Source organism: Brachyhypopomus gauderio, chromosome 6 (genome assembly GCF_052324685.1).
Source record: "Brachyhypopomus gauderio isolate BG-103 chromosome 6, BGAUD_0.2, whole genome shotgun sequence".
Lineage (NCBI taxonomy): Eukaryota > Metazoa > Chordata > Actinopteri > Gymnotiformes > Hypopomidae > Brachyhypopomus > Brachyhypopomus gauderio.
Window position 1 is genome coordinate 33037985 of NC_135216.1, and position 25988 is coordinate 33063972.

The 25988-nt window shown below is 40.7% G+C and overlaps 1 long non-coding RNA gene across 1 annotated transcript; it reads right to left on the bottom strand.

Moving 5' to 3' along the window:
• Positions 1 to 366: 366 nt before the first annotated feature.
• Positions 367 to 4051, bottom strand: LOC143516325 (uncharacterized). Its single transcript, XR_013131655.1, has 8 exons — positions 3846 to 4051; positions 2533 to 2702; positions 1715 to 1975; positions 1295 to 1345; positions 1130 to 1172; positions 971 to 1035; positions 786 to 894; positions 367 to 677 (listed from the first exon to the last, which is right to left on the bottom strand). It is a non-coding gene; the product is annotated as an uncharacterized LOC143516325 (long non-coding RNA).
• Between the last annotated feature and the right edge of the window lie 21937 nt (positions 4052 to 25988).

A 25988-nucleotide genomic window follows, 5' to 3' on the forward strand; every position in this document is an offset into this window, starting at 1 on the left:
TGTACATACACACCCTTGTTACCCATGCCAATTCATTAAGACTTTTGTTTTTCAGCAAATTTGCATATCTTGAGCAGCTATTTGTTAATTGAAAAGCCAATTGTATGACACTCTTACACTACCTAATATTAAATAAAACGAAAGTCAGTCAGATTCAGAAATGCAATATGCTGTTCTTCCTTTAGACTTACATTTGCATATTAGCAGGAAAACTGCAAGTGCATCTTTACAGTTATTTTCTCACCCATCTTTATAACCAAGTATTTTTGGCAGTATATTTCATTAAACAGGCCATTACATTTACAAAACGGCAACCCCCTCACCACCCTAACAGGCACACAATCAATAATATCAAGGTTCTTTTTTTTACTTTTTATTAAATGTTTGATACACATTGTATTTTGTCATTTATTTAAAACCATGGCATTGACACAGAGACCCTGTTTGTCAACACATGCTTCCAAAAACAATTCCATGTCCTCTCCATATTCAAATTGGAACATGAACGGTTCCTTGGTCTCTGGGCCATCTCCCTTCATAAGCTCAATGAGGGAATCTTTCCGGTCTTCCTCAGTCTGTGTCAAATATATTGGCATTGTTACATGCCCCCGTAACTGTGTGCGGTTCTGGCTGATCCATTTCACAGCTGTGGAAAGGTCCCTTACAACCGCTGGCTCCTTCAACAGAAAAATAATCAGTACAGTCTTAGTGAAAATCAGAGTGTGTTGCCATAGTTACATTATGTGGAATTGCAATTCAGGTTAGAGATTCTGTACTGCACTGACCTGATCAACTTCTGCACGCTTGCGTTTTTTAAGTTTTGAGACCGGCACATGGTGGCCTTGCAGGACAGCATTGGATTCCTCTGTCCAATGAGCAAAGAGTTTGCCAAAGCTTGAAAATAGAAAAGTCCTGATATTGGTTACACTTCTAACATTAAGGCATTTTTCTCAAAGCAATCAAATCATACCTGTCAAGTTCAAAGTTTTCCATTAAAAGCAGGCACCACCATTTCCGCAATGAGGGCATGCCATTCTGTAAACATACAAAAGTATTGTAGTAGTAAAATTTGCTACATTTGAACATCTTTTGTACAATTGATCCTCTTTAATAGTTCCAAGTTACTTACAATTGTGTAGTCAAAAGGGGCATCCAATGCCACATAACGCAGACTGCAATTTAAACACATGGAAGTTTGTATTATATATTATAATTTGGACAACTACAATATAATATTACTATATTATAGTTCAAAAGTTTAAAACCAAAATGAATTACATATAACATGTCGTACCATTAGCATGAAGATCCCACAGTCAAGCCCATAGTCTTGGCTTGGAAACCCCTGTAGAAACAATAAACAAAAATCCAATATAAAATGTATGGGGAGAGATTATTGTCATTAGCAATCATGTTACACACACGAACACACACACACACACACACACACACACAGACAGAAACAGAGAGAGACAGACAGACAGAGAGAGACAGAGAGACAGACAGAGTGAGACAGACAGAGAGACAGACAGAGAGGAATGCCACCAAATACCCCTTTTCTTATAAGATTACCAGCATATATAAATTACACCCTCTAAAATTTAATTCCAAAATAGGTTTGTACTTATTTTTAGATGAAATGACAAAATGGTATGATTATAAAATTACACTTTTTAGAAAAGTAACTACTGCATTCATGCATAGAAGTACATACCTCCAAGTCAAAGCCATTTTTTTCCAACCATTGCACTGGATGCAAGCTTGGTATTTGATGGGGAAGGTACATTCAAAGACTGGTGTGAAGACAGAGAAGAGATCCTTGCTGGAGAAGATAAAGGTAGTGTGTTCAAAGACACCTCACACAAACACAAGTGTTTTTCCATATCATTCCGGCGTATTACTGTGTTCTGGCAGAAAGGACAGTGAAAATGACCCTCTGTCCGGCATGATAATCTGCATTTTAACAGATGTTTGTCTGTAAGATAAAAAAAGAAACATTTTAAAGCATGATGGGAGTAAAATTAAACATCTCTGAAAACCAGAAATAATTACGGTAAATGTGTTTTGTGAAATGTAATTCAGACAATGGCTATGGAAAAGGTCAGAGTTTTAGGGTTGTTTCCAGCTGTATTTACATATTATAACCATATTCTATATTTTTGTATCCTTCGTCTAACTTTCCACAACTCTATCACAGAACTCTTGAAAGCATCTTTCCAACCATGGTGCTACTAGTAGTGGAGTCAATTATCCTGGTGTGTGATTTGGAATGTGATTGGTTGAACCTGAGAAAGTTTATAATGTTTACTCTAAGGGGCTCATTACTTATCTAAAAGAGGTATTTCACTAATTATATCATTTTTCAGATTAAAATGTGTAAAACCATCTGGAAAGTTAGACATTTATTTACATTTTGGTATAACGTGGCAAAACGCAAGGATTTCAGTAGGATATGAATTCTTTCTATAGGCTCTGTATGCACATTTAAAAGAACATAGATGATGATTGAAAATAAAGATAAGCTTTGCGTACCTTTGTATTTTATCCCATTCTTGATATGGGCGTCCACATGTCTGTTGGATCTTCCCCTTTGTTGTTGGTTTGAAGGTTGGGCAAAGAGGACAGTGAAACAGTTTTCTGCAACATGTGTTGCATTCTTTGAGGTTCGGTTGTACACCAGCATCACAGATAGAAGGGTGCATCTAAAACCCAGTGATTAATAAGATTAATTGGACATTTATTTTATTGAAATGTTATAATGTTATCATTCTAAGGTCAGCAATATATACAATATATGAAACATTTTATATTTACACCTAACAAAAAACTACAGTATTGCAGCATACAGAGGGTAGTGCATGAGGTTTCATGCAACTGTGTCCATCAAAATCCCAAACGGATATGCATTCCCATAAATTTCAAATTCACTGACTTAATATAATCTGAAGATCCTTAAAAAATTTCCATTTGTAAAGCAATATTAAATTACCTGGAAATATTTATATTGTTTTAAAGCATGGGATAACTAGGGTGATGTATATGGATCAGCTTATGACACTAAAGTAACATGACCTAGACCTATTATTTATGCACACAAATAAACCTATTACAATACACGTATGTTGTGCCAATAAAATTAATATACTGACATGATTGTCCATCTAAATATTAATTACAGCAACATTGGTTTGACTAAGTCACAGAGTTGCCAACTCTCAAACACACGCATTTGACCGTCTTCACCAGTGGTGTAGTCCTAAAAAAATAAGTGGGGGGGTCGCGTGATGGCGAGTGTAAGTTGTTGAGCGGGGGGTGGCGAGTGTAAGCCACAAATTAAGTATTATATCGCAATAAATCGATCGCCAGTGGTTGGCGAATTACTAACGCGTCAAGTTTAAACCTAGCTTTGAACGTAACAGTCTTAGCAAGAACAACACCGGTAACAAAATAACATTTTTAACACCGGTTAAAATAAGTGAGGGGACGGCGTCCCCCGCCCCCCAACTACACCCCTGGTCTTCACACGCTCACACGCCATACATCCGATTTCTCACGCCGGAAAAAAATCTAGTTTATTTACCTCTGATCCATATGTATGATTCAATGAGTTACTAGTTCACTCTGGCGGCAACACCTGGTGATCGATCGATCTCAATATAATACTTAATTTGTGTCCATTTTACACCCCGGGTAACGTTCGCCAACCTTTGGCCAACGTTACCCTACCTAGCTAACAAACAGGTCTCAATAGGCTTTATTTTTTATTTAGCTTTTATTCACTCAAGCTGTAGAGTTCAATAAAATATATACTAATTAAATAAACTATTTTACCTTAAGATACTCACCTTCATTCAAAAGTAAGGAAAACCTTGAGACGGGTCTGGCTGCAGCGAGGTACTCTTGCTTGAAAACTTTACTATTGTACTGTTGTAATTTCGTCACTTCCTGCCCCAACATGGAACTGCGTCACTTCCTGCCCCAGCGTGGAGGTGCGTCACTTCCTGCCCCAGCGTGGAGGTGCCTCCTGCTGGAGGTCTGCAGCCAGACCCGTCTCGTTTACTGGAGCGTGCGTGCGCACTCAAACCCCTCCCTCAAACCCCTCCCGCGCACTCGCGAATCTTTTTATGCTCTCGCGCTCGGAATTCACAGAAAACAGCAGAAAGCAGTAACGGATTTTGACCAATGACATTGTTCCTGCTGCTCCTGCGATTAATTGCTTAAATATGCATTATATTTACATTATATCCTGTGTTAGATGACTATAGAAAGGATATGGATTTCTGGTCAATATCCTGTGTAAACAATGTTCTGTGTTTTTTTTTTCCTTGTACAGGTAATAATTATACTCCTTTAACCCTACAGGTCTTGCTTAGACAGCACGTTTTGGAGGGGTTGTTGAATAAACTGCAGAATGTTGTCAGCAATTCTGCATCTGGTCTTGACCTTGACTATCACAACTTTATTTGTACACACGAGCTGATTATTCTACTGATTATACTACTGTATACTACTCAGACATGAAAATGGGTCAGGGGTTAAAAAGTCAGTTGCCAAGGGGGGGTCGACATAGGGATATATATATATATATATATATATATATATATATATATATATATATATATATATATATATATATGTGTCTACATCTATATATATATATATGTGTCTACATCTATATATATATATATATATATATATATATATATATATATATATATATATATATATATATATATATATATATATATATACATAATCAAATCCATAATAGTAAAAATACCAAAATTAAAGCAATTAAAGCAATACTGAAAAGTGGCCACCCTATATACAACCAGCTTTGTTCACTCACACATCACATGCATCTTGTGCTGTCCATATTTTATTCAGAAGTGAACAATAACAATTGAACCATTGAACATAGAGATACTAAACATAATAATACATGTCAGACATGACATTCAGACACTGTCAGATTCAGAGATTAAAAAAAAGATTTTAACTTCGAGAGGTGCGAGTAAGAAGAGTAGTCCATTGAAACAGAGTCTTCCCTGTTGACTTCTCTCACGGTAATGTCGCGCTGAAAAATATTGACCTGTCTTGTCAATGGATGGAGCCAGATCCGTAAACGTGAGAAGCCGCTTTCGCCATTCCGGATGGCTCAGTCAAAACCATTACGTCTTAATGAACCAATAAATAACATCAGCAGCGAAAATGAGTGTAAAAAATACCAGGTTCACGTGTTTTTATTTTGTCACAAAAGGCTTCTAACATGGGCTAAAGCACAGGGTAGACTATCAAATAATATTAATAATAATAATACATTTTATTTGGTATAGCGCTTTTCAGGACACTCAAAGACGCTTTACAGTACAAAATTACTAGCAGCATAATGACTGTACAATACATTACAATATGGAACAACATTATAAGAAACAAAGATAATTAGTACTAGATAAAACAAATAAGAAGATGATAAATGTGTAGCATCATAAATTAAAAGCGGATCTGAAGAGGTGAGTTTTTAAAAGAGATTTAAAAGTGGAAAGATCAGAAGAATCACGGATGTGTTTGGGGAGAGAGTTCCATAGAGTGGGTGCAGTCACTGAAAAGGCCCTATCACCCCAGGTACGTTTGGTCCTATAAGGTATGGACAAAAGGTTTGCATCAGAGGAGCGAAGAGACCGAGAGGGAGTATAGTGATGGAGCAGATCAGTGATGTAGGGAGGTGCCTGATTATGGAGAGCTTTATAAGTAAATAAAAGAATTTTATATTGAATACGTTGTGTGACAGGGAGCCAGTGTAGTTGTTGAAGAACAGGTGTGATGTGTTCACGGGAGCGTGACTGGGTGAGAAGACGTGCAGCTGAGTTCTGAATGTACTGAAGTTTATTTAGGATTTTGTTTGATGTACCATAGAGAATGCTATTACAATAGTCAATTCGTGATGTGATAAAAGCATGGATCAGAGTTTCAGCAGCAGAGAAATTGAGTGATGGACGAAGGCGAGCAATATTTTTTAAATGAAAAAAAGCAGTTTTAGTGACTTGCTTTACATGCTGTTCAAATGATAGATGACTGTCAAAAATAACACCAAGATTACGGATGTGTAAGGAAGGGTACAGTGTAGAGTTGTCTATGGTCAGGCAGATGTCTTGTATGTTTTTTGTGAGGGATTTGGGACCTATTACGACCATGTCAGATTTATCACAGTTTAATTTGAGAAAGTTGGTTTCCATCCATAATTTTATTTCAGTGAGGCAATTTGACAGTGTGGCTAGAGTTATAGTGGAGACTGATTTGGTGGAAATATAAAGCTGAATATCATCGGCATAGCAGTGGAAATGTAGACCATGTTTCCGTATGATGTCACCTAAGGGGAGCATGTAGAGAACAAAGAGAAGGGGACCAAGCACAGAACCTTGGGGAACACCTTGGGACAATGGAGCAATGTGTGATCTGCAGTTATTGATACATACAAACTGTTTACGGTTAGTGAGATATGATCTTAGCCATGCAAGGGCAGTACCAGTAATGTTGGTAGAGAATTCTAGGCGAGAAAGAAGAACAGAGTGGTTAATAGTGTCAAAGGCCGCAGTTAAATCGAGGAGAATGAGAATACTAAGATTGCCAGAGTCGGAGAAAAGAAGAAGGTCGTTTGTGACCTTAATAAGGGCTGATTCGGTGCTGTGTTGGGAGCGAAAACCGGACTGAAATAGTTCAAACAGACTATGTGACATTAAGTAATCATTAAGCTGAGTGGCAACTACCCGTTCTAGTATTTTAGATAGAAATGGAAGATTGGAAATAGGGCGAAAATTACTTAAATTATCTGAATCCAGCCCTGGTTTCTTAAGGACTGGAGCGAAAGCAGCAATTTTAAGGGAATTTTAAATGACAAGAGTTTACAACTTCATCTTCAACCCCCTGGCGCGAATGTTATCCTCACACGTCCCTGGATTCACCAGTTAGACAGAGACACTAGAAAAAAAATCTTGTTTCTTATTTTATGTCACCGTTAACTACACGGGGTTGACGCAAACTTAATAGGTCTATATCTATCTACCTATTTATCACAAGAGTGTCACGTTGAGGACCCCGGCCCCTCCCCTTTGGGCGTGTGTTTACGTTGTCCACGTGCTTTGTCTGCGTCAGTGGAACTCCGTGGTGGTGGCTATGTCGTGTGATAAATGTGTATCAGCTGTGAATCGTCTCGTACCCACGTGGGGTTGTTGTGGTTTGTCTATTTAATGTGCGCGTGCGCGGTGTCTTGTGCTCGTCAATGTCAACAGTGTGCACGTTGCTGTGTGTGCGTGTTATATGTTCTTTGTGCGCTGTCTTGCGCAATAATTAAAGTGACGACAAAAAGAAGGATTGTGTGTCTCGTCCTTCGTCCGGCTGCCACCGTCACAAAGAGCTGGTGGCTAGCTCTGACAGTGTTCAACGCTGTAGCGAACGTCAGTAACTTTGTTTTAAAAAATATGAAAACGATTGAAACCATTAATAACCCAATTAAATCCACTCGTAAATGTACGATCTGGTAAATGTAGTGGTAAATGTATGATCTGGTAAATGTAGTGGTAAATGTACGATCTGGTAAATGTAGTGGTAAATGTACGATCTGGTAAATGTAGTGGTAAATGTACGCTCTTCTGCCGTGTCCCGGTGTAGATATCAGGTCCTGCTTCACGTCCCGTTTAGCGTCACAACATGAATGAAGAACGTTCGTATAAACGCAATTTGGCCTCTATGATGGATCTGGGCGGTGATTGCTGGTCACTGTGTCATTGAAATTGCCGATTTCGGAAGTGCTCTGTTTGCTTATTATGTCAATATGATAATATATATAATATATCTATAAAATATCTCCCGACCCCCCCCCCCCCCCCCCCCCCCAAAAAAAAAAACTCCTCGGATCTACAAGATTCGCGTAGGTCACCCTTTTCAACTTCAAAACGGCAAATTTCGCCGAAAGGTGACGGATTATCATGCCTGACTACTGTATCTAGCTCCTGGTCACTCATTGTGCTGAATGACTCTAACACAGAGAAACTAAAATCCTTCATCTTGCGAAAAACTGTTCTCTCACTAACTAGTAATTTTGCTATGCATGAGACAGGCAGCTGGATGTCCAGCAAGGACTTAAGCCTTTGCCTTGTGATGTTAAATTTAGGACATCCCATTACTCCTTGAACTACCTCCAACTCAACTGAAGATACTTCGTTTTGTACCTGCCCTCTTACCAAGGTTCACAGCTCTCGGAGAGCATTCACTATCACTTCAGGTATATCAATTTGTTCTGCCAGGGCATCAATAATAATCAGCTCGTGTGTACAAATAAAGTTGTGATAGTCAAGGTCAAGACCAGATGCAGAATTGCTGACAACATTCTGCAGTTTATTCAACAACCCCTCCAAAACGTGCTGTCTAAGCAAGACCTGTAGGGTTAAAGGAGTATAATTATTACCTGTACAAGTAAAAAAAACACAGAACATTGTTTACACAGGATATTGACCAGAAATCCATATCCTTTCTATAGTCATCTAACACAGGATATAATGTAAATATAATGTATATTTAAGCAATTAATCGCAGTACCGGAGCAGCAGGAACAATGTCATTGGTCAAAATCCGTTACTGCTTTCTGATTGGCTGTTTTCTGTGAATTCCGAGCGCGAGAGCATAAAAAGATTCGCGAGTGCGCAGGAGGTGTTTGAGTGCGCATGCACGCTCCAGTAAACGGAAGAAGAGTATGTTCGTGCGAGAGCAGGATAAATCTGAGGGCGCGCAGGATAAATCTGTGCGCGCGAGCGGTTCTGTAGTGGAGCAAAGCGAATCTGAGCGAGAGCAGAGTAAATATGAGAGAGCACATTAATACTTTGCGCGAGAACAAAGAAAATCCGTGCGAGCTGCGTGAATCACGCTCTCGCACTTAAAAAATGTGCTCTCGACTATTGGCACAGAAATAACTCCATAATCACGGAGCTGTCCATGCTGAACAAGCTGAGCGAGTGTAAACAAAAAAAAAGACATGCGCAGAATCCCTATGTGACGTCAGCGTTTTCCTAAACATGCGTTTTCCCCCGTCCACACGAAAACGCCGAGACCTGAGTTTTCAAAAGTCTCCACCTTGGAAGGCGTTTTCAAAAACCTCCGTTTTCGTGTGGACGGGAGGCTAAAACGGAGACAAAAACCTCCGTTTTTAAAATCCTCCGGCGTCGTGTGGACGGGAGGCTAAAACGGAGACAAAAACCTCCGTTTTTAAAAACCTCCGGCGTCGTGTGGACGGGGCCTATGTCGCCCTCCACTGGCGACCGATCGCAATATACAACTTACGTTCGCCACACCCCCCCCCCCCCCCCCACCCCGCTCAACAACTCTCACACTCTGACATGAATCCAAAACTTGAGAGCCCTGCTTACTCATTGTATATTACATTTTGATAGAATTTGTTATTTTGTGACATTTAGTGGATAACATCATCAGTTTGCTGTAGGAGTAACGTTAGTGTTTGCTAGGATGTATGTGTTGGTGTGCCAGCTAGCTGCATTTAGTGAAGGTCATCACTAGTTTTTTTGCTAGCCGTGAGTACCAAGTACGGAAGACCAGTGTAGCCAACTTAGCGACTTTGTCGCTATATTTAGCGACTTTTGAGACCCAATTCAAGGATTCCCCAGCACAGAAAGAAGGAATTTCATTGTTTTTATTTCTAAAGCTTTTTGTGTTTTTTATACAGTTCCACATTTAATATTGTACCTTGTATTTAAATGTTCAAATGTTCTAAAATGTTTTAAAATATTCAAAGCAATACAATAAATTGAATTTTGTGGGACAACAATGTCGTCTTCATTTTACAGTAGCCTATATAATCCTTTTTACAGTAATTAATTTACGATATTAAAATGAATACAGTAATTTTAAGCTTTAAAGCTCTTACAGTAGTTTAATAATTACTGTAATAGAAAATACAGCACCCTATTGTGATAAAAATTACAGTAAGAACTGTAAGTACTGTGATTAAATGTACAGTATGCATACTGTGAAATTGTTTTTGGCTGTGTCAGAGTGGTTGCGTTGCAGGAAGCATTTGTACAAGAACAAACTATTCAAAGAAATACTTACCCATGAAGATCTGAGCTGTACTAAGATGGACATAAATACAATGTGGCAATAAAAGGGTCATGGCACTTAAAAAGGTTCTGGACATTGTTTTTATTGTTCGTTACTCAGAACACATTCACCCCCATCAGACTGTGTTAACACAAACCAACATTTTATCCTGGGGGTGTATTTTTAGGTTAATTTATTTAATTTTGCAATAGATTAATTAATTTAGCAATAGATTCATTGTACACAAAATATTAAAACTCTGTCCCCATCTCATCACACTTTCACACTGACAAGTTTCCTCAATTATTCATATTAAGCAAAAATGAATATTTATATTTATTTGAAGATGTCTAAGCAGTGTCTTAACCCTCTGATGCATGAATTATGAAATACTGAGTTTTTTAATCCGTTTTTACACTTTATGGGGCATGAAAAAAACAAATATAAACTATTTTTTTCCAAAAATTTCATTTTTTCAGGAAGTTACAGACATGTCCATCACAGTGGACTACATGCGCTTAAGCCAGGGGCGGATCTACGGGTGGGCCTGGGTGGGCCCCCCCCGCTCAACAACTTTCGTTCGCCACCCCGCTCAACAACTTTCGTTCGCCACCCCCCCCCCCCCCCCCCCCCCCGCTCAACAACTTTCGTTCGCGCTTGCCCACCCCAATTACACGCTGGCCCGTCCAAAAAACGCCGGCTGCGTCCGCCACTGGCTTAAGCACTCAAATAAAACTGTATAAACTTAATGGAAGCATGGCCGTAGTTTTGATTTCATAAGTGGGGTGTCGAGGGTGTCGAAATTTGTTGAGCGGGGGGGGGGGCAACAAAATCTGTTGGGGGGGGGTGGCGACCGAAATCTGTTGAGCGGGGGGGCTGGCGAACGAAATTTGATGAGCTATTTAAATATTTGGTTTTAACTGTAAAAACTGGGGGGGGGACCAAAACCGGCTTTTGAAAAAGTGGGGGGGACATGACTTCGTCGCTATTTAAATATTTGGTTTTAACCGTAAAAACTGGGGGGGACCAAAACCGGTTTTTGACATGTCCCCCCCGTCCCCCCCCAAAACTACGTCCGTGAATGGAAGAATGAATCAAATTAAATTTTATCATAAATCCATGAGCATTAATTTCATTGTTATGCATCATCCTCCTGTCCCCATCATCCTGTCCCCATCATCCTGTCCCCCATCATCCTGTCCCCATCATCCTGTCCCTCATCATCTTGTCCCCCATCATCCTGTCCCTCATCATCCTGTCCCCATCATCCTGCCCCTCATCATCCTGTCCCCCATCATCCTGTTCCCCATCATCCTGTCCCCCATCATCCTGTCCCTCATCATCCTGTCCCTCATCATCCTGTCCATCATCTTGATTGTTAGCATCCTCATCTCTGTTGTTCTGTGGCAGCCACTCACTCATTATCACTGTTGTCACTATACTCATCATCACTGGATTCGAAGGAAACTTCCTGCACTATTCTATAGTTTTCCCTATTCTTTGCTGCACTTGTGGTCTAAAAATGACAAAATTATAATTTCACTAACAAACAACTAATCTTGACAAAAATGTATATTTTTAAAAACTAACTTGTAGGTATACCCAAAATAAACTGAATTGCAACCAAAATAGTCATAATTAAAAGATGAATCATCTACATGACTTATGTTGGAAATATACCTAGTAATGCATGACGTCCACTTTGTTGGACACATGGTTAATCACAATTTCCTATTTATTTGAAACACTCAAACGCCTAACGTTTGTTAGTCTGACTAACTTAATATACTACTAATCAACTGAATCAATTGTGTTAAATATTGAAATTACATCTTGTGACTTGACTAGGACTTGAAGTTTAAGACTTGGATCTTGATTCGAGACTTGCTTGTATTGACTTGGGACTTGACTCGAGACTTGATTGTATTGACTTGGGACTTGACTCGAGACTTGATTGTGAAGACTTGAGACTTACTTGTTACTGGCAACATAGTGACTTGTTCACATGTCTGGAAATTACTGACCTTTTTCTTTGTTATCCAAGGTGTCGGAACCCGGTACACCATGTGTATTTGGGTGCTTCCAAAACTACTAAGGGTTTTTTGTATGTTTCCATAGATGTTTCTTCAACATCAATCCAGAGAGGGGCACAAAGGTTGTGACGAAAAAAAACAAGAAGCAACTGGCGGTAAACCCTAGGGTGCTTACCCTCATCTCTGATCTAGCAGATCATGAGTGGAGAGAGACTAATTAATACTCTGGATACCCACTCCAGCAATGTGAAGGCTTCATAGGTACACACACACACACACACACACACACACAGCCTTGCAACAGTGACACAACTCCTTCATGCCATGGCCTGTACCCACACACTACCCTGCACTCAACCCAGTGATGTCTTTCATACGGGTGCTATTCAAGCGTATAAGTGAGTGTACTTACTTTTGATCTAACAAAAATGGAAAAACAGGTAATTTAAGTTATATTACTAGCCTTATTTTTCTGTTGTAAACTCAACAGATGTATTAAACTTACTCTATGCACATTTTGGAAATAACAATATTGTGCTAATTGCAATATTGTTTAAAATGTTACTTTTCAAAAGGGGTGCGGTGTGCTCATTAATGTATATAAAGAGTATAATGTGGAGTCTTTGTTTGCACCTGGATTTTAGTTATAATCTGACATCCACAGTAACTATTTTTTTATTTTTTTATTTTACCCCGAGATGTTGGTTGGTTGTTTATTCTATTTTTTCATCCTCAAAGTTTGATCCAGGTTCGGAATTTAAGTCCTGCTTGAATAGCTGCCTACTGTGTTATACAGTGAACAGCCTTTTGAAAAGTAACATTTTGAACAATATTTAAGTAAGTACATGTTATTTCCAAAATGTGCGTAGAGTAAGTTTAATACAACATCTGTTGAGCTTACAAAAGAAAAGTAAGGTTAATAGTATAGCATAAGTGACATAGTGTTCCATTTTTGTGCAATTATGGTGGTTCAAAAGTAAGTGTACTTACCTTTGATTAAAAAAAATGGAAAAACAAGTAATTTAAGTTTATATTGTTAACCTTACTTTTCTGTTGTAAGCTCCACAGATGATGTATTAAACTTACTCTTACTTAATGTCTTTGTTTTCTCCTGGATTTAAGTGATATCCGCAGAAACTTTGTTTGATTACTCAATGTTTGGAGACAATAAAAAACCTCCTTGAATAGCTGGCTTCTGTGTTTAATATTGGTAATGAGTGTAATGTTTTTGTCTGCATTGTAGTGATATTCTGGCTTCCACAGGTGCTGGTAATTAATTGTAAATCTTATTTCAGATTTTAACAGGACTTGACACTAAAATGAGGTAGTAAATGATGTGAAATGGATGGGGATTCCCCTTAAAAGCAAAAGTTATAACCTGTGAATTAAGCAGTCATACTGATGAGCCACACAATTGTGCTGTTGTTCTAGCAAGAATAAACCATAAAATAGGGTAGTAAGTTATGTGGACTGAATAGAAATTCACCTTAAAAGCAAGCGGTTTATACTGTGAATTGAACAGTAATACCGTCAAGGCATACATAGTTGTGCTGCTGTTTTAACAGAAATGTAACATAAAATAGGACAATAAATGCTGTGGAATGGATTGTATTTCACTTAAAAAGCAACATGGTTACATTGTGAATTGTACAGTTTTACCATGAGCCTATATACATTTCGCCGTTATTTTAACAGTAACTCATCTTTATTGGAAAATTTTCAAACTGTTGTTTTTACAAGTATTAATATACCTTATCCTGAAGCCATGTCCAAGATCACTATTTTTTACGGTGAAAAAATGGCAACCACAGCTGCCAGTTTTTCACCGTAAATTTGACAAGATTTTTTTTACAGTGTAGAAACCTTTGTATTTAGGAGAAAATGACATTTAAACAGCTGTCCACTGTAGTGACCACTATGCGTCAGAGGGTTAAATACACCTTGTAGCAAAATGTCAATTTTTGTCATTTGTTGTTCTTATTAATCTGTATCTTAGTATACTATACAGCAACAATTTCCATACAGACCAGCTCACCTGGAGATTGTTGGTGATTGTTCAGACACTCTCCTTTCCCTTTCACTGTCTGAGTGAAACTGCATGTGGCAGCAGGGGTGGCAAAGCTTTCTTTTAGGGTGGCATTTGCCACCCTATGCCACCCCGGTAGATCCGCCCCTGGATCCTGAGGCCATCAAACCGAACCCCCTCTGCCACTTCAATATGCATAGAAATCTGTCCATGAACAGAATCGGTGACATAGGGCAGCCTTGGTGGAGTCCAACTCCCACTGGGAACCAGTCTGACTTACTGCTGGCTATGTGAACTAAGCTCTTGCTCCACTTGTACAGGGTCTGGATAGCCTGTGTAGGTGCTGGCCAAATTTAATTAGTAATCAGTCTCATAAAATTACCTACGAAATGGTGGAAGTTCAGACAGTGTTAAATTTACCCAATTTTATATAAACTCAATCTAACTAAGGTCTCCACTAATTGTGGTCAACTCCCATAGCCCAATTTGTTTGATGAACAAACTATAAATCTGAAGGTTACAGTTCAAATAATATTTCTGGCTTCAAGTTGTAACAGGGAAACAATGACACAAACGACAGCATTTAAACATAAAAACATTTATTTATCACAAAGCATAACAATAAAAGCATAGCAAACAAAGGGGGCAACAGGGTAGGCTAGTGTGTGTGTGTGTGTGTGTGTGTGTGTGTTTGTGTTCATGTTAGATGTGTGTGTGGGGGTGCGTGTGTGTGTACGTGCATATGGGGGAGGAGATCTTTTAGACAAAGAGAAACTCCACGGCGCGAAAACCAAACCGAGCTCTCCACTACAGCCACCAGAGGTGGGCAGTAACGAAGTACATTTACTTAAGTACTGTACTTAAGTACAGTTCTTGAGTATTTGTACTTTACTTAAGTTGATTTTTTTAAAAATACTTATGACTTTCACTTCACTACAGTTGAATAACAAATACAGTACTTATCACTCCACTACATTTCTGTCCAGCTCTCGTTACTCGTTACTTCCACACACAACTCTCCTCCCCTCCCCCGATAGTATTTTCACAGGTGACAGCCTATCAATAGTCAAAGATGTGTCTGTGAGGTGTAAAATCAAGTTCGGTGTCGCTAGTCGTTCTTTTCCTAAATAACAGCAACATGAACGGAGACGGCGGTGATGGACCGTGCTCTTTCAAGTACTTGCACCCATGGCCGTATCTCGACAAAATGTTCTAGTTTTCTGAACGGGTGAATGATTCCTATCGTTTTAAATGCGTGCTTTGTTTGCCAAAAACAAACTATATCTCTGCATACAATAATTCACCATCCAACCTGAGGAAGCATATTACGGTATGCAGCCTAAATGTTTTGTTGTTAAGTGACCGTTTTCTATGTAGTCAGAGGAGCTTTGCAGTAAGGCTAGTGAAATGACTTTACCTGCTCACTCCACTGCTAGGTCTGCTAGGATAACTATAAATAATATTAACATTATATTGGCAAGTAATTCAAACTACGGAAACATCAATATGTTTCCATTCTAATGTCAGTGTAGAATTAATGTCAATAATTCTAATGTGGCTGTGATTTCTAGTTTGAAAAGAGTTTGCTTGCATGTTGGGTGACATGGAGTTGGCGGGCTTTAGCCACACTGCAAAAGGTTGTGGCAAGGTTAGACTACCAAGATGCCGCACTGCTAATTTTACTTTGTCTTTGTTAATATTGACTGTAGCATAATGTTGTATTGGATGACTGAATACCTAACTAACAAAGAGAGAAAACCGTCATTTTATTATTGACTTTTAATATGGTAAGATAATTTGCTTAAACAGGTTAGGCTAGGCCCCACGTACTCAACTGGCGGACCGCGGTCTGGATCCGGACCCGAACGCAGTCCTGTCCGGACCCAATCTTTTTCCTGATTAACTGGAAACGGACCAAAAAAAAACCATATTTATTCATTTTGACGGGAGAATTCATTTTAAAGCGGAGCATTTATTTCAGGGCTATTGAAAAAAAAAATTACCGTTACGAGTGTTACGTTCTCCCCCCCCCCCCCCCCCACTCAACAACTTACGTTCGCCACCCCCCGGACCTCAGGTCACAGCTATCTGCCAAAACTGGACCTCGGAAAAATTTAGTTGAGCCTGGGCTAGGCTATTCAGCGAGTGAATTATGGATTTAGAAAACGTTTTTGTTCCTTAAACTAAAATGTAGGTTAAAACTTATCTGCTACAACTACTTGAATTATGTACACCATTGGAATATGCCTTATGGATTATTATCAAAGACTGTATGATAAATATGCCCAAAGTGGATTTGGTAGGATGTATAATACTTTTTAACTATAACTTTTTTACAAATGTGAAGGAAGGTGTACTTTAATACTTAAGTATTTTTAAAAGCAAGTACTTCAGTACTTAGGGAGTTGTAGTCAGTGATTGTGTTTGGCTTTTTTTTGTGTGTGTTCCCAGTCTCCACCGTACTGTGCATGGTACTGAGGATGCATACAGTCTTTCTCCGTTTGGGTGCGTAAACGGTCAGTGTGGCACCAGAGGTTGAAAACACCTGTGTGCTGAATTCCTCACGGACCAAAGTCTTTTTGGCAGAGTCTGGAAGCTCACGAAGAATCCTGTTTACTGTGCCAAGGAGGGTGGTCTTCCGGTCCAGCAATCGTTTTGCTAGTGACAGTGAGGTGAAAAAATTGTCTGTGGTAACAGTTCTTCCTTTGTCCATAAATGGTTCCATGAGCTTCATCACCACATTTTCTGACAGTCTTTCCCCTGTGGGACGACTGGAGTCTTTACCAAGGTATGGGATGATGTTGGATACGTACTTGGTTTTCAGGTCACATGCCACCCAGAACTTTATCCCAAACTTGTCGGGTTTTGTGGCTATATACTGAAGAAAACAGCAACGGGTCTTGGATGGGAAAAGTTGCTCATCTATGGTGATGTGCCTTCCTGGGTGGTACGAAGTGATGCAGTTGCCAATGAAAGATTTCCAAATATTAGAAATTGCAGCAAACCGGTCAGTTGCAGCTCGTTCATGGCGTGTGTCCTTGTCGTCGAAGCGTAGGTGTCACATGATATCCTGAAAGCGGTTTCGCGACATTATCTTCATGATGGAGGGGACTCCCAGTTTTGTAGACCATGAGTCATGCACCGCTGGAAGGCGGACAATCCCTCGCAGGATGAGGATTGCAATGAACGCTATTAGTTCAGGGATGGCCATGAACCAGTTTTCTTGCTCTTGCTGTGTCTGGCGTGCATGCTGGACAGTCCACTCCTGTATGGTCTGAAGTATCTCCAAAGAGATGAAACAGAGGAAACTTTGCAAGCGACTATTCACTTTCCTTCTGGAAAAAGCAGTTGGCTCTCCATTCATGGGATGGTGTTCAGCTGGGCTGTGATGTCTTCCGTGATGTCTTCCAATCTGCTCCTCACACCACACTGTGCCATCCTTTGCCGTCTCCATTAGCCGCTTGTGCGTCTCCATGCAACCTCTCTTTTCTGGAGGTGCTGAAGTCTCGTGATCTACAGGAACATATGTTTGAGATTTGATTAGTGAAAGGTTAAAATAATGTAAAATTGACACAAACATAATATTTGAATTATAATTCCAAAACATCTCAAGTAAGCCTCTTTTGTAATTATGTAGGATTGTTCTCACACTGCAAAAAGTAGCATTTTGATTAGTCAAAATAGCTCTGATTTTTTTTACCTTATTTGAAATAGTTTGTCTTTTGAAAAACTGCCACTAGGTAAAGATATTTTTACATAAATTTATACAAGAAACCCCTCAGCTCTGCCACTAGGTAAAGATATTTTTACATAAATATATACAAAAAACCCCTCAGCTCTGCCACTAGGTAAAGATATTTTTACATAAATATATACAAAAAACCCCTCAGCTACTTGATATAGAATAATAATCTTGAGCAATTTTAACTTATCAAGATGGTACTTTTTACAGTGTGTCTCTTCCAAAAACACAACAGCCATAACCAGTAAACAAAAAAGGACATTTAGTAAATTTTACCAGAAGAGACTTCAGAGTCACTACTGAGAGCAAGGGTGATATCTTCTGCCTCAGATTCACTGGGGTTGACATCGTTGAGGATCATCTCCAAAACCTACTGTGACTTGAGGAACTTTGCCATCTTTGCTTCTCAGTCAAGAGTTAGTGAAATGGTTGCTTCTCAGTCAAGAGTTAGTGAAATGTGTGGTAAAATGAGTGGTTACATGGATTTTTATCCACATGTGGGCGGATACATATATAATCGTTATCACTATCGTTCACTCTATCACCCATCACACCCATCCCTTTTCATTAGTAAAAGGTCACTGCAAAAGGTGACATGCTGATTGGTCATAAGGGCAGAAAAAAACACAGCTCAAATAACCACTGCAATGGTTCACCAACTGCTGCTACATTGGACATCCATATTCACCCAAACAAATACACACACACACACCCTCACACACATTCACCCACAAACCTTATTTTCAGTAGTTTGTAGCACATGCATGTATGTATGAAAGGTGCTATACAAATAAAGATTATTTATATTATAAAAAGGGAAGGGCAGAAAAAAACACAGATCAAATGACCACTGCAATGGTTCACCAACTGCTGCTACATTAGACATCTATATTCACCCAAACACAAAGACAAATTTTCTTCTCTGAGTCAGTGAACACATCCAGCAGAACAATGACCTGATGGTTCACACCCACCTCCCTACCCACTCCCCGTGTACCTATAAGTGGCTGCATGTGCATAACAAAGGGTGGCCTAATGGAATGCTAATGTCCCCAGAACTGCCCCCTGGTGGAGACAGGTAGAACAAGTTTGGAATGAAAATGCTGGGAATCCTAGTGCAGAATACGGTTTAACATGAACGTAAGCATAAGCACAGATGTAAACAAGCATTCATATTCACCAAGCACAAGATATCGATCTAAGTCTGCCCAGATGCACAGTCTTACTTTGAGTTGTTCGTCCGCGGCCCGTGCAGTAGGCCAGGCAGTCTCTTGAGGAGGACTCCTTCGTGCGTTTTTGAGAAGAAGATTCTGCTGGATCGCGTTGCTCCGTCCAGGGGAAGCTATGGTGGCCGTTCGGTCGGTGGTCCGTTGCGTGGTCTCCCGGGTAAGTGATCACTGTCGACTTTCAGATGAACTCGCGGAGGTTCGGCCGTCGTGTGAATGTTCAAACAGTTCTTAATCGTTGGCTAGCTGAAGCAATTGGGTTTTAGCGAACTCTGCAAAAGAAATAAAAGTAACGAACTAGTTACTTCTTGCATCGCTTGCTGCACAGGGCCCGAGTGCAGAACCAATACCGCTCTGTTCTCGAAGGTGTGCGCGCTCTTCGTCTCTAGGTAGCCACTTTGATGCAGCCAGGTAGAGCGAACAAAGGGGGATGCCCCCCTTTTAAAGGGGATTCATCTGATGACGTAGTTCTGCATCCGTCCTGACTTGGGCCATGCCACTAGGGAGAGCACCCCCCCCCCCCCCCCCTTTTGTCTGTGGAGACATGGTACCTACACCTGTAGCAGCGGCGCACCCCTCAGTGGAATCCTCGAGGGACAAAGTTGAATACCTTCTCCAAATCCACAAAACACATGAGGACTGGTTGAACGAACTCCGATGCACCCTCTAGGACACTCATAAATGTGAAAAGCTAGTTCCATGACCATGACCAATGTTCCATTACCAGGACGGAGCCCACATTGTTTCTCTTGTAATTGAGATCCGACTATTGACCAGACTCTCTTCTTCAGTACTCCTGTGTAGACCTTACTAGGGAGGCTGAGGAGTGTGATCCCCCAATAGTTGGATCACACCCTCTGGTCCCCTTTCTTAAAAATGGGAACCACCCCAGGTTGCCAGTCCAGAGGTACTGCCCCCGATGTACATGCGATGTTGCAAAGACGTGTCAGCCAGGACAGTCCCACAACATCCAGAGCCTTAAGGAATTCATCTACCACCGGAGCCTACTCTGGTGACTTCAGCCCGAGTGAGAAGACCCCTGTGTTTCTTCCACCACCTAATGACATCCCCAGTTGAGGTCAGCAGATCCCCAGCCTCATTGTATACAGTGTTGGTCAGGAACTGCTTTCCCCTTACTGAGTTACCTGACGGTTTTCCAGAATCTTCTCTGAGCCAATCAAGTCACTTACCATGGTCTCTCCCACACCCGAGTTTTTGCCTCTGTGGCTTTCAAATCCGCGATGCGCTTGGCCCTCCTGTACTTGTCTGCTGCCTCCAGAGTCCTACAAGCCAACCAGGTCCGATAGGACTCTTTCTTCAGCATGACAGCCTCCCTTACCCGAGGTGTCCACCATCGGGTTTGAGGATTGCCGCCACGACAGGCACCGACAACCTTGCGGCCACAGCTCCTGTCCGCTGTATTGACAACGGAGGCACAGAACAAGACCCACTCAAGCTCAATGTCTCCGGCCTCCCTCTGGATGCGATCAAAGCTCTGCTGTATGTGGGAGTCAAAGATATTTATGATAGGTTCCTCTGCCAGACGTTCACAGCAAACCCTCACGATACGTTTGGGTCTGCCAGGTCTGTCTGGCATCCTCGCCCGCCATCTGATCCAACTCAGCACAAGGTGGTGATCGGTTTACAGCTCAGCTCCTCTCTTTACCCATGTCCAAGACACATGATCGCAAGTCAGATGACACGATTACAGAATTGATAATCGAACTGCGAACTAGGGTGTCCTAGTGCCATGTGCACTTATGGACACCTCTGTGCTTGAAGATGGTGTTTGTTATGGACAGACTGTGACTGCAGCAGATCATCTTGGCCATGTCTAGTTGCTGCCATGTGATTGGCCGATTTGACATTTGCCTTAATGAGCAGTTGGACAGGTGTATCTAATAAAGTGGCCGGTGAGTGTACATTTTAAAACACAAAAATAAAAAATCTTGCTTAATTATTGAAAAATGTTTCATTTACATAACGAGTTTCTCTCCCGCATTCCCTCGTTGTGTAAGATGCACTCTGGATCTCTCTGTCTCACAGCCAGAACAGGACTATGAGACTCTGAGAGCATGTGAGGACTCAGGCCAGAAGGTTTGCTCCCACATAGAAGTCCTGGATCCTACAGACTACCTTCTACATCGATTATCTGGTAGAATCAGACTTTTTGATCTCGTATGTTATTCAGTCTAGCTCAATGACAAGTCTGAATCTGGACACTGCACCTCTGCTAAGAGAGTCAAGGGTGTCAAATCCTTTATTGTTTTGTTACGTGCACAACCTCAGGTGGGGCTAAACTCCTATCTAGGCTATGGAGGGGTGTGCGTAGCAATATGAGTGATTTGGTATGAGACAGCCAATGGGTATCAGACAACATAAATAGATTTATTACCCAGATGTAATAACCTCAACAGACATCCTGATGCCACACCACAACAATACACAACAAAACAGAATGTGCCCAACCCCTGTGGGTGCTACTCAAGGAAGAGAGCCTGGACGGTGTCCAACCAAGGAAAGAAACAAAAATTGATTATCCTTACTTGCCTATCTCCAACCCTATTACAGGATAATACCAGGTAACCCCCATCTACACTAACAAAGCAAAAATAAAATAAATAGGTAACATAGAAGGTGGCACCCACCCACTTACCTAGGGTGTTTATAGAAAAGGGGTGAGTTTCTCAAAAGGTTCTTAACGCTAAATACTTTGTAACCTCGTACTTACGGACGTTCTTACATTTACACCGGTTTCCCAAAAGCCTTTGTAACCCACGTCGTACTTAAACTCGTTTGTAAATCTACGAGTGGTCTGACCCTGTCTTAACTCGCTAAGTTGTTCTTAACCTGAAGTTCACGTGCAGTTTTGTCTGAAAAACGATAGAGGCCACTGATTATCCCTTTAAAAATGCTCCAGACTATGCACGCTTGTGTGTACAAACACAAATCCTCAAACAGTTAAATGTACTCTTGAAAGCGTAATTGCGTCACATAAATTTGACCCAATGTCATTAGTTCAATACTGCGCATATACATACTAAATTGAAATGATAGTTTTCACGAAATACAACATACTATTTATTAATATACACATATAAATACACGTCTCTGGCGCTGTGTAAGATGGCTGCCTCTCCAGTAGCTCCTACTTTTAGCTTCTTTTTCTTATTTTCTGCACTTTTCTACCCCTTTTGTTCTTCTTGTGAAGATATAGTGTGTTTTATGAATATATCCCATGGATATTTGTAACGTTAAGACGCAACCAGGAGCCAGTTTACTCACTTATTTGAGAGAAGATCCACTGGCACTGAGAACAATGGGACGAGCCGGAGTACGACACCCCATACCGGCGGAACTGAGGAGGAGACCCAGGGGAGCTAAAGCCGTGGCTAAGCTAAAGGCTGAGCTTGCGAACAAGCGGAGACCCTGTAAACCATCCATCCCATCTGTAATAATGGGGAACGTGAACTCGCTGCCGAACAAGATAGACGAGCTGTCCGCACTGAACAACCAGCGGATTTACCGTGAGTGCAGCTTGTTTATATTTACGGAGACATGGCTAACCCAGCTCGTACCGGATGCTAACGTGGACCTGCGGGGTTTCACTGCTGTGAGAGCCGACAGGGACACTAAAGCATGCAGAAAAAGCAAAGGTGGGGGGCTCATCATTTATGTCAACAACCGCTGGTGTAACCCTGGACACATCACTGTAAAGACGGTCTTTTGTTGCTCGGACTTGGAGTTGCTAGCGGTTAGCATGCGGCCATACTACCTACCGAGGGAGTTCAGTCACGTGATTACCGTGATTGTTTACATTCCTCCGACCGCAGATGCAGTCACGGCATGTGAGAACCCTTACCAAAAAGAAGTTTATTCAAGTGTACTATGAGTATACTTATTTTTTACTAAAACTGAGGAAGTATACTTGAAGTTGACTTTTTATAAACTATATTTTAGATACTTAATAATAGTATACTGAAGTATACTTGGCTTATACTGAAAAGTATAAACAGAAGTCTAAAACTAAGTACATTCATAGTTAGTCTTAGAATAGTATAGTGAAGTATACTTGGCTTATACTGAAAAGTATAAACAGAAGCCTAAGACTAAGTACATTCATATTTATACTTGTACTTTAGTATACTTTTTACATCTTTTTGCCACAAAGTACTAATACTTACTATATCTAGGGACTTGGACATTTTTTTCAAAATTATTTAATCACATTTAAAATAGTTTAATTAGATGCAGCACAATATAACTAAGAAAAAGATGCCTCAATTGTCAAATTTGATTAAGCCAGTCGAAAGATATTCACATTTAAATCGGCCCTATTTTTTAAATGCAATTGACCTAAAACCTGTGATCAAGAAATATGCGCTAGTTTTAGCATGTGGCTAGTCCGTGTCCACCGTTATCATGGTTCATCGGACCAACACGTTGTCTTGGGACCCTTAAAAAACTACCTTAAACTGTACAGACTGGGATAAAACTTCAGGAAACAATAAACAAGAATATAATGTAACGGTCCACGTAACCATTAATATCTTTTGAACAGTCCCACAATGTTTTTGAACGGTCCAAATGCGAAGTTAAAATTCAAGCAGGCTCAAGAAGAAACAGGAGCACGAAATGCGAATTCTTCTAATGGGATGAGAGAAAGTGGACATTCAATTATGACATATTACCAAAACTCTGGGAAGAACCTCCTAAAACCGATGAAAACAGCGATTTATTTTACCGCGCGCTTGTGATGACTGATTTCGATTTGACAGTGCGACCGGAGAAAAATGGCCGCGGCTCAATCATTATCACGCGGAAATATCCAAGTCCCTACTATATCTTGCTCCAAGTGCATAATAAGGTCAAGTCATAATAGTATAATGCTGGAGTTTAAAATGTTATGTTTATGTTAACATTTTTACAAGCATATGCACAAGTTCTGCTTTACCTGTCACACTACAGCCCCTGACCCCTCCCCTTTGGGCGTGTGTTTATGTTGTCTATGTCTAGTCCTCTGTGGATCTTCATGAATGTGGTTGTGTCTGAGTGTGTTAATTGGTCTCACCTGTGGCTCGTTTCGTGATCATTCGGGGCATATGTGGTTTGTCTATTTAATGTGTGTTCGCGCAGTGTCCCGTGCTCGTCGTTGTCTAAAGCTAGAGATATACTTGCTGTTAACTACGCGTTCGCGTACGCATCATGGCTGCTTCGTGTATCCTGCGTCGGTTTGGCGCGTAGGTCGTGCACGTCCTCCAAAAGTTAACGCGACGCGAACGTTGTCTACGCGAACGCATGGGCAAACAGCAAGTATGTTTCGCGTTAACTTTTGGAGGACGTGCAAGACCTACGCGCCAAACCGACGCAGGATACGCGAAGCAGCCATGATGCGTACGCGAACGTGTAGTTAACAGCAAGTATATCTCTAGCTTAAGTCTACACGTTTCTGTGTGCGTGTTTGGATGTTTATCGTGCGCTATTGCGCAATCACTGTCAATAAACTGAAAGTGACGTCAGTCAAGAGGGATTCTGTGTCTCATATCCTTCACCATGACCCCATCGTCACAATAAGCTTACTTTTAGTATATTAACAGTACAAAATAAAACCTAAATGTAAACTAGTTGTGTACTCAGTTTACTATTCTTACACTTAAAGTATACTTAACAATGTACTTTCATAAACTAAAAACTAGACTAGAAGTATATAACTAGTAAACTAACAGTATACCTGTAAGTTTACTTTTAGTATAGTTGTAGTACAAAATAAAACTTGGACATAAACTAGTTGTGCACTCAAAGTTTACTACTCTCTCACCTAAAGTATACTTAAAAGTATACTTTTATAAACTAAAAAGTGGGCCAATTTAGTCCCAAGAAGTATTGAATTAGTAAACTTACCAGTATACCATTAGTACATTGATATTAGTATACTTACTACATAAGTATATTTCCCAAGTATACTTTAAGTTTACTTAAAAAAAAAAACTTTAAGTATACTTTTTTTTGGTAAGGGAAGATCCATTCGGTCACAGCAAGGCTGCAAACACAGCATCCTGAGGCCTTTATGATCATCTCTGGAGACTTTAATCATGCCACTTTGGACTTTACCCTAGCTGCATTCTACCAGGTCATGGATTGCCCAACAAGGAAAAACAGGACCATTGATTTACTGTATGCTAGTATCAGGGATGCATACACAGCCACTCCCCTCCCCCCACTAGGCAAGTCTGACCACAATCTAGTCTACCTACAGCCAGAGTACACACCCCTGGTTCAAAGGCAGCCTGTTACAACCAACACCATCAGGAGGTGGTTTCCTGGAATGGAAGATGCCCTCAGAGACTGCTTCGACACCACGGACTGGGATGTGCTGCTTAGCCCACACTGTGAGGACATAGAGGGGATGACACACTGTCTGACGGACTATCTCAACTTCTGTGTAGACGTGGTTTCCCCCATGAAGACTGTACGGTGTTACCCTAATAACAAGCCATGGGTAACGCAGGAAGTCAAAGCTGTCCTCAACAGGAAGAAGGCCGCATTCCGGAGCAGGGACGGGGGCGATGAAAGCAGCACAGCAGGAGGTGAAACGCTGTGTGAGGGAAGCTAAGGACACCTATAGGAGAAAGGTGGAGCTTAAGCTTGAAGAGAACAACATGAGGGAGGTCTGGAAAGGTGTTAAGACCATCACTGGCCACAACACAAAGACCAGAGCCATAGGAGGGGCTGTTGAGAAGGCTAACGAGATGAATAACTTCTTCAACCGGTTCAACCAGTCCATGTCTCCCCCACCCTCTCCCTCACTCCAGCCATATCTCCCTCTTCCCTCAACACACCTTTCATCATTTACT